Source organism: Octopus bimaculoides, chromosome 4, assembly GCF_046866305.1.
Source record: "Octopus bimaculoides isolate indiv1 chromosome 4, ASM4686630v1, whole genome shotgun sequence".
NCBI classification, from domain to species: Eukaryota; Metazoa; Mollusca; class Cephalopoda; order Octopoda; family Octopodidae; genus Octopus; species Octopus bimaculoides.
In genome coordinates this window covers 28140459-28153631 of record NC_142931.1, presented here as the reverse complement: position 1 = coordinate 28153631, position 13173 = coordinate 28140459, and the positions used below count along the sequence as shown (strand labels likewise).

The following is a 13173-nucleotide window of genomic DNA, read 5'->3' as shown; positions in this document are numbered from 1 at the left end:
GTTTGTATTTAACTATCTACAACAAATATATTCCCACACCAGTCTTCTTAACTAAGCAATCTCTTCCTCAAAATCCAATCCCACTTTAGACCAGTGGGTCTTCAGAATATTCTTACTTCTCTCTTTCTTTCTCTCTCGCGCTCCTTTTCTCTCTCTCTCTCTCTCTCCCTCTCTCTCTCTCTCTCCCTCTCTCTCTCCCTCTCTCTCTCTCTCTCTCTCTCTCTCTCTCTCTCTCTCTCTCTATATATATATATATATATATATATATATATATATATATATATATCTTACTCTCCCCTTCTATTTCCACCCTATAGCAAAGTAACACAAAACCATTACAATTCCACAATTTCTTGTCAAACAAATTGCGTAAATGAGCAGGCTTTAACCTATTCTTTATTCGTTGGTTCCTTGAAATTGCTGAAGGAAATTGCAAGAAGCTATAAAGGAAAAGGAAGGAGTTTATCTTCCATCAGTTGACCTACTAGAAATAAATAAACGATTCTCCTTCAATACGATAAGACCAGACAATGATCTGAATATCTCTGAATTTATAAATTATTTCCTTATTTCTCGGTGAAAACCTTTCTAGTTTAATCTGATTTTGCAGAACACATGCTAATGAGCTCCATTTGAATGTAATCAAAAGAGGCATATTGCTGGTTCAAGGAGATTCTCATTACTTTGGATTGGCGTATTGGTGGCATTTTTCTATCTCATAGGACAGTGGGATTTTAACCGTTTTCATTGTCTTACCCTAGAGACTCCCTGGAGTATTACTGTGGCCCTATTATAAATTTTGTAATGGTGAACTTTACTTAAAGGTAAGATAAAACAAAACTGTATGAAGATCCTAATTTATTGAAATTGTTACAAATTAAAGACCTCGAAAATACTACAAGTACTAAAAAGAAACGCAGGGAAACTACTGAACATCCTACAAAACCTTTTTCACTCAGTAGGAGGGTTGATATTGTTTTGCAGCTATGCAATGCTTGACAGATACCACCTCATGTCGATGTCCATCACAAGCCTACTGCATGCTTTCATTTTTAGTGCCATCATTGCCGAGAATCCAGCCTCGCAGTGATAGATAGAGGGGGATTAGATCAGCATGGTCAGTGCACGCATTGAAAGAAGAGGATAGTCCAAAATAAGGATAGATCAAAATGTCGGAAGTTCTTGTTCAGAAAAATTGACTTTCAACTGAGTATCCTCACAAATTTGAAGAAATTCTACCGTCACAGCAACATCAGTATCACTGTCCTTTACTGAAAAGAGTCTGCTGATACATGCCTCAGTACAGTGGTAATCCAATCCCGGGAAGTAACTTTCGATGGCGTCATTCGTTGCCAGAAGATGAGCTGAAATCTCTTCACGGAAACTGTATTCAGCTTACCAACTCAACCTATGTTTAAGAAGAAAGGCTTCACGTATTTTGAAAACAGCGTCATGTGTTGTTGTGGCCACTGGCTCAGAGAATAAGTACTACTTCATAACTTTGTCAAGGTCGCGAACATAAAACAAGAAGTTGGGAACATGAGGCAACATCTGCTGACTCATTCAGTTACAATGAATACACAGGACCACTCTTCACAGCAGTCACCACTTGCAACAGAATAGCCTCACTCATGTCCGAGATCCGACTTTTGACTGCATCATTCGAAAGGGAAATTTTCCTCATCTGGTGTGCCTGCTGTTCTCCAAGAATCATCTTCGTTGCTTGCAGAATCAAGGCTTAATCAGATCTTCAACAATAGTATGAGGCTTCTTGGTCTGCGCGATTTTTAGAGCAATTTTGTATGTTCTGACGAGCAAAGTGACATACACTCGCATGTTTGCGCACCCTAGTTCGGCCATATTACTGTTATTATCTCCCTTCCCCTCAGCCTCTTTCTTCCAGCCATTTCATCATGTTGAACCGTTAATCCTGACACAATGTTTTCTCTGTCTGCTTTTCCCCCTCTCAATCCTTTCTGTCGCAGAGCATAGGCTCGAAACATCAAAGACTTTTCCATTCCTCCGAGCGTTAAACTAATACACCTGCTTGTTATTCCTTCTCTAGTCTTCGTCTTTTGCCTTCTGTATATATATATATATATATATATATATATATATATATATATATATATATATATATATATATATATATATATATATATATATATATAATACAAAGAATATATATACATGTATACACACATATATGTACATACTTACATCTACATGTGTATATACATGCATATCAGGGTACAGGACGTTAGAACAATAAACTACAGACAACGGAACGAACACATAGGAAAACGGAAAGCCACTTGGAATATCCCTTCATCAGCTGTCTCTATTCTATATATATATATATATATATATATATACATAGGAAAATGAAAAAAAGCCAGAATGCTGAACTGGAAGCATAATTTAATAAAGATTTTTTCTAACCGGTTTTCATTGCGAGGAAGCAAATTATCAAGAAGAAGAATGAAAATGTTTTTTTACAAAGAAGTACAAAATGAAGAAAATAATATATAAAACAATAATATATAAAAAAATAAATATACCCATACATTATATTGTCTTTGAGCTTTTGTAGTTCAATAGTAGTTCATGTATAAGTTGGTAGTAATAGTAATTAAAAAAAGTGAACAGATACAATATCCCTGGCGGGATTCGAACCCGCGGCCTCTGGATTAGAAGTCCAGCGCGCTATCCGCTGCGCTACAGGGACAATACACGAACTTTTGTATAAAATAACATATATAATACAATTATTTTACATTTTTTATTTAAATATTTTTTTATTGTGGAGGGAGTGGAAGAAATTATTTTCCACCGACTTTCTTCATGTGAAAATACAACGTTATTAAACGATTCTAGGCAAACAGTTGTTGTTGTTCAGGTGAGTTCTGATTAGGCAAAAATAAGATCAAAATTGTTCCAACTAACTGCCTCTTCTTTTTTTCACCGATTTTAGTGTACCTCAAACGATAACTTTATTTTCTATTTTTTTTTGTAGTATATGATTCGAAGGACTATAGGGTATGATTTGAGGGAGACTTATCTGCTCTTTCTAAACGCACCTTGGCTTTATATGGGTACGTGAGTAAAATGTTGCTGTTTGTTCCTTCTAGAGCCATACCTGGCTCATAAGGGCCGGTTTCATTGGCGTATAGGTTCCCCACCCGGACGGGACGCCAGTCCGTCGCAGTAAAGCTGCTAGATGCAGGAGGAAAGAGTGAGAGAAAGTTGTGGCGAAAGAGTCAGCAGAAGATCGCCAATATCTTCTGCCGGAGCCACGTGGAGCTTAGATGTTTCGCCGGAACTGAGATTCGAACCCGCGCTCTCTTGACTGCGAGTCCGCTGCTCTAACCACTAGGCCATGTGCCTCCACTGAGCAAAATGCTTAGCTGCATTTCGTCCGTCTTTGTGTTCTGAGTTCAAATTCCGCTGAGTTCGACTTGGCCTTTCATCCTTTCGGGGGACGATAAATTAAGTACCAGTTGTGTACTGGGGTTGGTATAATCGACTTATCCCTCCCCTAAATTTCAGGTCTTGTGCCTCTAGTAGAAAGGATTATTATTATTATTATTATTATTATTATTATTATTATTATTATTATTATTATTATTATTATCAGGCCTCTGTCCTGAATGTATTCAGACATTTTGCATACTATGTAACTCTGAGTTTCATCTAAATTCTCATCCCAATTATTTTCTTTCTTCATCCGATTCTATTCAAACTTCCTCATTTTTTTTAACCTGTGGTCGTAATGGATCTCTCCATTTGATACTCCTCTGCTAAAGAAAGAAATCCACTTCCTTATCGTCGTCATCGCCACCAAAACAACCGCAACTACCACTATTCAGCAGCAGCAACAGCAGTAGAAGCCTCAGCAACAGCAGCAGCAGCGCAGGATTTGTAGTAGTAGTAGTAGTAGTAGTAGTAGTAGTAGTAGTAGTAGTAGTAGTAGTAGTAGCAGCAGTAGTAGTAGTAGTAGTAGTAGTGGTAGTGGTGGCGGCAGCGGTGGCGGTGGTGGTGGTGGCGGTGATGGTTGTGGTGATGGTGGTGTTTGTGGTTGTTGTTGTTGTTGTGGTGGTGGTGGTGGTGGTGGAATGAATGTGTCTTTTCTTTCTATCTCACCCCCTTCTACAAGTCTTAATCACTGATTACAGTTACTAAAATATCTAAACTAAACACTGATTAATCCAGCAATTTATATTGTCTGAGTGCTTATCAAACACAAATTGATTCTTTTATGTTGCTATTGAAGTTTTGAAAGGTTTTCCAACTGTTTACATCTCGCTTGTTATTGTTAATTATTATTTTATTTCATCTCAGTCAATAAGTTAACATCCAGTCATTTTCTCATATATATCACTTAGTACTCAGTAATTTAATATTCCTATTTATTTTAAGATATTTTAAACTAAGCCATAATTAACATGTGCAGCTGGTAAGTGGTCATTTTGTGAACAGACACAGTAAAAGCATACATCTCATGTTCTCTAAAATGCAGTCCATTTTATTTTCTTAGCAAGAATTTGAAAGATCAATAAACCGTTTCACTCTCGAAAACACTTCAGCTCAACAACAAGAGCAACAACAACAATAAATACAATGACATCATCATCGTCATCTTACTTAAGATTGTCGTCAATGTCAGCGTCATTGTTGGCAGCCTTATTTTGCAGTCGTTTTGATCATTCACATATTCTTCAGTCGTCGTCATTGCCGTCCTCGTTGTCGTTGTTGTCTTCATTTCTGTATCCACGCTTCCATGCTGACACGTTGTTTTGGCTATCCTCTCAGTGTTGTAAATCACCACATATCTTGATTCTCAGTCACTTGGTCAGTAAGGCCCGACATCTCATAATCTAACTTTCATACCCCTTTTCATATCTTCTTTAATTTTCCTTTGTTATAAGTATTTCTTCGTCCAGCTCTTTTTCTCTTCTTATCATACATAGCTGCCATTTAAATGCATTTTCTCTTTGCATTATCTGATGCATTTAATGCCCCGCTGCTTTCTTAACTCACTTTTCCTTTGTTATTCATACAACTTAATGTTACATATCTAATGGGCAAATGAAAAGTTGAGTGGTTTCGTTTAGAATTTCTCTTGCAGTTGTTGCACAAGAAAAATCCCTTTGTTATTCTACCTGCTAATAAAAACCTAGACTACATCATATCCAGGGTAACGCTGAATTTTCAAAAATTTTCTATCAGCGAGAAGCCTCTGTAATTTCCTCTGTTCAGTGAATCTATTTACTTTCTTAGAAGTTTGCGATAATACAGCTATGTCAGTCATTAGGGATGATATCTTACTGCACTGCTTATTAAACTCAGCCAAAAAGGAACCTCAATGCAGTTGTTCAACCTACTAGGAGTAGTAACTAAATTTATTCAAATCACGTTCAACAATCTTCAAATCGGAAGGCCACATGTTTTATAATGTAGACCTTGATATAAAAAATAAAGCATAGGATAGTCGATCAAAGTAGACTGCTATATGCCCGATTTTAAGCTGTTGTTTCGTGTAGCAAATCTCGGTATAAGTTTTCGTGAAATATGTATGTATGTATGTATGTATGTATGTAAACTGATTATCTACATCAATAAAAATTATTCATTGGTTGAAATAAGCAAAATTTGTCTTAGTTTTCAAATTTCTTGGTTTTAGAAGGTGTGATCATACGATCAGTCAATAGGCAGCAGCATCACAGCTTCATAGTCTTTCACAAAGAAAATATGCATCAATAAGTCGTCGTCTCCTTAAACACAATCAAGCATAATAATAATAATAATAATAATAATAATAATAATAATAATAATAATAATAATAAACATTCACAAATGTTTGTTAAAAATGCAGTGCCATGTGGGGACTAATAAGAAACAACATGTAAGATTGGTTTTCATTGTATAAGTGCGAAGGCTGACATTCAAAACATAATATTTTATTGTCTTGGCCCAATAACTCGCATTCGCCACCGGACAAAGTAACGTGGTTAAGGCCCACAAGGCATCTCTCATGCACCACCTACAGTCTGTAATTAAAGAATAGTTGTTATAGACATAGTAGTTGCAAGAAGTATTCGGAGCCCTGATAGGATGATCGTGTTGCAACAGCTGCTTTTGTCCTCTGAATCTACAATCTTGAAGCACGCAATTCTTTTCTTTTTTTACGAAAAGTAAAGAAGTAAGCGAGACACACTTTTGTGGCAGATACTTATCATGACATAAACACAAAGTATGCAGAGTGAAGTCATTATGCTACCACAGGAACAGAAGTAATGGAAATCCAAAGAATCAAAGCAAATCAGAAGTAATCAACCTTATGTCGAAATTCTTCAGTGTAGGCATACTTCGCAGAAGTGCCCTTGATCATCTTTATCGATAGGTTTCGCAGTAACCTGTATTTGCAAACATTTATTTGACTGCATGCATATCTGCTTTAGTAACTAGTAATAATACAACAACAGCTGTATGAATGGGTTTTCTTTGAGTGGCAACTATGCTGGGTATCATTTGGTAAGCTCTCTTCTTGAAAGAACGTAATCAGTTTTTCCTTGATAATTAATTCCATCATTTTGTTGATATGTGAATTCAGAGATATGAGCCTGTCAACTTTTTTTTTTTCCCTTCTAGTCTCTTCCTCCGCTCAGGACATAGTTCCATTTTTAGGTCTGAGATTATTTTGACGCTTTTACGAAACTATGTTTAAAACAACTGAAATAGTTTACTGGGGTCTTTGTAATTTAAATGTGTAGCAGCAAGAAGGCGGGTACATAATTTTGAATTGCTCACTAAGTATTCCATTCACCTTGTGAGGGGCTGCAGTAAGTACTTTACTTCCTTGAAAACAAGGTCCTATTTTGTGCTACTCAGATGTTTCTTCTGTGACAATATACGACAACCTGGGTTAGCTTTTATGCTTTCTACAGCGCAACTTCCTTTTATTGGCTCTCATTTTCATAGGAGAACTTTAGTTCCTTTTCGTTGTCTATGAGTACCATATTTAACTGGTTTTCAGTTGTTTACTTAAACCCTTTGAGATGTTATTTTTCATCACATAATAATTTTCCTGTTTCTAAGAAAGATATTTCTGTGAAAAAACTGTAAACCTTCTTAATTGTGACACGTTTTATACCTTTAGTTTGTATTGCTGCTATAAATTGCTTCACTATCATGACATTGCTTTGCTTGCATATGATTTGAGACCAATTTATCGAACAGACTTCTTTTCTCAATTGATTTCAACAGAAAGTTTCGGAAATTCAACTTGGACATGGTCGATACACTTTTGGTGGGATGTTCGGCTACTTGTTCTCTTTGACCATACATTGTTAATTTTACTGTTTTGCTCTGAGAAGTTTGTAAAAATTACTTTTCCGTAATGATTTCCACATTGTGAAGTAGAGATCCAGTGTGGCGAAACTGTTGTTTAGTAGCAGATCAATAGTTCCATCAACTACATAAGAGAGAAAACGTTTTGAAATGTAAATTTCTGCACTTCATATGTTTACTCTTTACTGTGTTTCTCTTTGTGCTATGCATATTGCTTGATTACAAATGCCATAAGTTTCTTAATATAGGAAACTTTACTTTTGTCGTTCAGTTATAAAACATCTCTGGATATTTACAAGTATAGCTTATGATATATAAAATGTGACGTATGAGGTCATCCTGGGTTTATTAGTTGAGCTGCTCATGTATGCTGATCTGTGTAGCATTGTTTGTTGTATCTGGGTCAACTGATGTATTTGCCCTTTTAACCAAGTGTAAACTATTTCGTTATTGATGGTCTCCTGCTGTAATTTGCTATTGTTTTCTCACAATTTGTTTTATGCTGGTGGCATACTGTTGTTTGCTCTGTGCTCCATTTAAGTGGGTCTATTGACAACTATTTCTTAGGCAGTGTATATATAACTGATTTGATTACTCACGCATGTCTACCCACAAACTGAAACATTTTACACCATTACAAAATTTATTGAGATTAATGACCCTGTTTAAGAAATCTCTGGAAGGCTCTGGGATGTGCATAGTGACAGTACGTCCCATTTTCACCATAACAACAAATACCTCTTACGCCTTCCACACATGTTTTTAGAGCATTGACTATTGTCCATTCAATTTTAACCGTTTGACATTTTTATGGTAATACTTTGATTGCTTTTTCTGCTTTCATTTTATTGGGAGCAATGATACATTGTTCTTTGTGCTATTATCCTTAAAGATTTTATACCTAGCGATGGTGATCTTGACAGGAGTGGATAATAGTTTTCCGCATTGGCACTTTCCAATAGAACTCTACTTACTGGTTGCGAATGTAGTAGAGCTTGTGTCCATGTTATCTATATTTAATTTACAAACATCGAAACGCGTTTCAGTGTATCTTTTAGGAGTCATAAGCAAGTTATACAGTCGTATTTAAAGAGGAGAAAATCTATCACACACACACACACAGACACACTCACACACACATACACACACAAACAAGGACATATAATCGCCATCCATGTATCATACTAAATGTATATATACTGTCTAAAAATATGATACTGTGGTCTTCGGATGAGAGAAAACCTCTTCATAATATATGTTAAAAACAATAAGTATCGGAGCGAAGAGAATATCATCACACGAGAACGAGAATATCGACTCTTGAGAACGGCAGATGCCCTTCGTGCTACTTTGGAATCGCCAGAGCCATGTACTCATTTGTCACTTACTTAGACAATATTCGTATTTCCATTTATAGGAAACGAAAAGTAATACATTCGCCGATATTGCAGGAAGACTGCCAGGTTGGCATTGACGCGACCTAAGTGGGACGAAACGCGTCTATCGTTCTCGAGATTCACTGCTGTGACGATGTTCAACCTGCTGCAATATATATTGTATCTTTAGCATAGCATATCTATGAAGATATATTATCTCAGACGGAAACCTCAGTAACATGCCTTTCAATGATATCCATGCATTAAGTATGACACAGATGAAGATTTAATTTAATGTTATTTCAACCACGTTCATCGAGGGATACATATTTTCGTGTATGTGATATATATATATATATATATATATATATATATATATATATATATATATATATATATATATATATATATATGTATATATTTATGTATATATATGTATATATTTCTATTTCTATATATTAATATTTATATATATATTTCTATTTTTGAAAACCAGTAGATGTGTTCCATTGAATATATATAAACCTTCAAACAGACAGTGAACAGCCACACCTGCTGCGTTCGACTATTCCACATTGATAAAGGGAAAATACCCTGAAACTAGTCTGTGAATGTGTGAACCAGCCTGAGGAAGCTGATGACGTCCCCTTTTCGAAGGTTGTAATGGACACAGGTTTGTGTGTCACATAGCTAGCTAGAGGCAATGGCCTCTTGGATTTCTGGACCGCCATGTTAGCTTGGCGATAATTATTAATACACACACACACACACACACACACACACACACACACACACACACACACACACATATATATATATATATATATATATATATATATATTGGGTAAAAAGAAAAATATACTGAGCTGGCTACGAATAACCTCCACAACATGTTTCTGCCTCTTTGCGCTTTATCAGCAACAAACAGATAATCAGTCGTTCTTCGTTTAATAAGAACTAGAGTAAACAAATTTATTAGTGTGTGAAACGGTTTGTCACACTGGAATTATTTAACTAACGCTACGCTAAACAGAGCTGATTATAATAAAGTGCTAAGCAGTTCTGATTATAAAAAAACACGCTAATTATTCACAAAACTGTGAAAAATTCTTTGTGTATGAAGATACACTGAGCTAGGCTATGAATGACGACATCAGAATGTAGGAGACGTGTTTGTGGACGTTACACTTCATAAGGTACAGACACCAAATCCGAAGTTTATAGCCCACGAAGTACTACTGTTCTTATACGGAAATTGCTGAGGAAGCATAACAAAGCACAAAGGCGTCGGATGACGTCATCCATCGCCGAGATTGCTGTGTTTTCACATGCAGAGTTTATTAGTGGGATTTCTCTTCCGAAACAGTTACTACAGCGAAAGTTTTTCCACATTTGGATTACAGGAACGTGTTAAATATAAATGTAAAATTATATATTAATCATCACTTCTTAGAGTGCATTCAATTAATTAGTATACACATACACACATGCAAACACACACAGATGCATAATTACATCTACATCTGCTTATACATATGTATGTACGCATGCATGTATGTATGTATATAAATATATATATATATATACATACATATATATATATATATATATATATATATATATATATATATATATAGAGAGAGATGTGTATGTATCTATGTGTGTGTGTGTGTGTGTGTGTGCGTGTGTGTGTGTGTGCATACATGTAACACATGAGCACGCGTACATAAATATATAAATTTACATATGATTAAATCTTCCGGCATGCACACATGCACGCGCGCGCGCACACGCACGCATACATACACACAAACACACACGCTCACATATCTGTGTGTACACAATTTTCATTTATATATCTATGAATTTGAGAGAATGAGGTAAAGAGAGAGAGAGCGTGTGAGAGAGAAAGAAAGAATGCGAGAGAGAGAGGGGGGGAAGTGAGGGGGTATACTAGAGCAGAGGAAATAATAACATATCATCAAGGAAACATAGAGATGGATATTTCTGATTGTAATCTTTTGATTGTAGGTTACTCGCAATCATATTAACGCAATTAGTTTTAATTAGCTATTTGATAAGGTAAAGTTCTGTGAGGGGCAACAAAATATGAATTGCATTTCGTGCCAAAATTCTGTAAACTTTTAAATATGTCTGCCAGCAGTTGTTATCTGGAATTATATACTTGCTGCTTTGTCACAAATTGCTGTGTGGTTCCTACTTGCTACTACAGAAGAGCCAGAGGTTCTAATTTTTACTGGAAAGATAACTGCCAAATTTTAACGGAAATTGGTAGCAATTTCGAAACAAAAGTTCTAAAGAATGGACCAGAGAAAGGAAAGATATTTCACTGAGGCAATATATGTAAGCAATGATATATATTGAAATATTTATTTTCAGCAAGTAAATAAAGTAATAATGTTATTATAATGACGATTATGCGACGATATGTATATATGTGACCGGAAAAAACATCAATTCTCCCATCCTCCCTTCAGAGATTTTAGTTAGTAGTACTGACAAGAACAAAGTTCCATCCATTTGGCGAAATGCAGTACTGAAGGGGAGTACATTAAATCTTCAAACTCGTAATATCTCTATCCTTATTTCGAATATCTCTCCAATGTCATTCTTTTGTTCCCAAATTTGGCCCTCTATAAATCCTAAATTTTATTTTAGAATTTATGGAAGCAACTGTCTTCGAAAACTCATATTGTTGTTGAATGCTCGAAATGAGGAGTAGAAAGATCGCCAACAACTAATGAAGGGTCCTTTCCCTGTGTTAACTTGTACTGCTTTCCATTTTTTCCTTTTCTCGTTGTTTACGTATTTCATGTTATTTGTACAATTGGTGACGTCCTGGACCCATATATGTATGTATGCATGTATGTATATATATATATATATATATATATATATAATAATAATATTATGGACAAAATCCCAAATTACAGGTAAAAACTATACTCATTTATTGTGCTTTTAATTTTTAATTTTTCTATATGTGATAGTGGATTTTCATCGATGAGTTCTTGAAACTTGGTTCTTTTCCCTAAAACTATATATATATATATATATATATATATAAGCTATATTATTTATTATTTAATTGAACGCGACGCATCCATTTCCAAGTGAGTTTATAGACACACACGCACACACATAAATACATTGACGTCGCAAGAATATAAATCTCTGAGAGTATGTGAAATACATATCTTTTGTAATCAGGTGATAATTATAAGCGAGTGTCGCATTCATACATTTGTCTCCTGTCTTCCGTGAAAATATGTCTGGCCAAGTGGAAATATTACTTTACTTGGAAACAGGTGAGGGTTGGTGAAAAAAAGACATTAGGCCGTAGAAAATCTGCCTTAACTCTCTGTGATCCATGCAAGCATGGAAAATTGGTCGCTAAGGCGATAATATATAGCATCTCCACGAATAAACAATATAAGGTTTTGACTTTTGCCTCCTTCTCTAACTCTACTATTATCATCAGCTGCAGTAGAAAGAGGTGTACATGCATACACAAATACATGCATATAGATATATACACACACGTGCACATATGTGTGTGTCTGTGTGTGTGTGTGTTTAGTGTGTGTGTGAAAGGATATGATGGACGTACTGACGTAGTACAGCGGTTGCAATCACTCTTCTCAATACTTTTACCATCAGAGATAACAGGGGTTACGCACACATAGCAATCCCGTTTTTGCCCAACCTCTTAAAAATAGCGTCCAAAATTCTTACAAACGCTACCATTAGATTAAAACTTTATTGAATAATATAGTTTCTATCATTCAAATGAAGTGAATGACACGACCTTTTGCCATCGTTTTTCGACAATTGATGTACGCCAAAGTATAATCCAAACCAAGAAGGAAGAGCCTGCGTATGAATGCATATCCTGCTAGATACAGCAATCAGTCTATCCTAAAATCCCTTCTACTGCCATTATATATATGTGTATATATTTCTCTGTGTATTAGTGGGAAATACATAGCTCCATGAAGTTGCTAATGAATCAATACGCCCAAAATGTGGTCTAGTCTTTATTCTTACGGCGACGAGATGGCAGAATCGTTAGCACGCGGGACAGAATGCTTAATGGTATTTCTTCCAGCGTTACATTCTGCGCTCAGATGTAGTCGAGGTCAACTTTGCTTTTCATTTTTTCGGGATCGATGAAAAGAGTATCTGTTGACACCAGTATTTTAGACTTTGCGCCTATAGTATTAATTTATTCTATTCTTAATCTCATGTTTCTCCCTTTGGTTTTCCATTTCATCATATTCTATTTCTCCATTTTCAATAAAGTAGTTTCACTAGATGCTTATTTGCAAGCCTGTTACATTGTATTTTTAAGGTTATTTCCTATTCTATTAACTGTTTCGGTAGTTTCGCATTCTCTTCTTTTTCTTGTTGTTGAAATATTCCCTGT

At 35.5% G+C, this 13173-nt stretch overlaps 1 non-coding gene across 1 annotated transcript; it reads right to left on the bottom strand.

Annotated features, from left to right (window-relative positions):
• Nucleotides 1-2655: 2655 nt before the first annotated feature.
• Trnar-ucu (transfer RNA arginine (anticodon UCU)) lies at nt 2656-2728 on the bottom strand. The gene has a single exon. It is a non-coding gene; the product is annotated as a tRNA-Arg (tRNA).
• Between the last annotated feature and the right edge of the window lie 10445 nt (nt 2729-13173).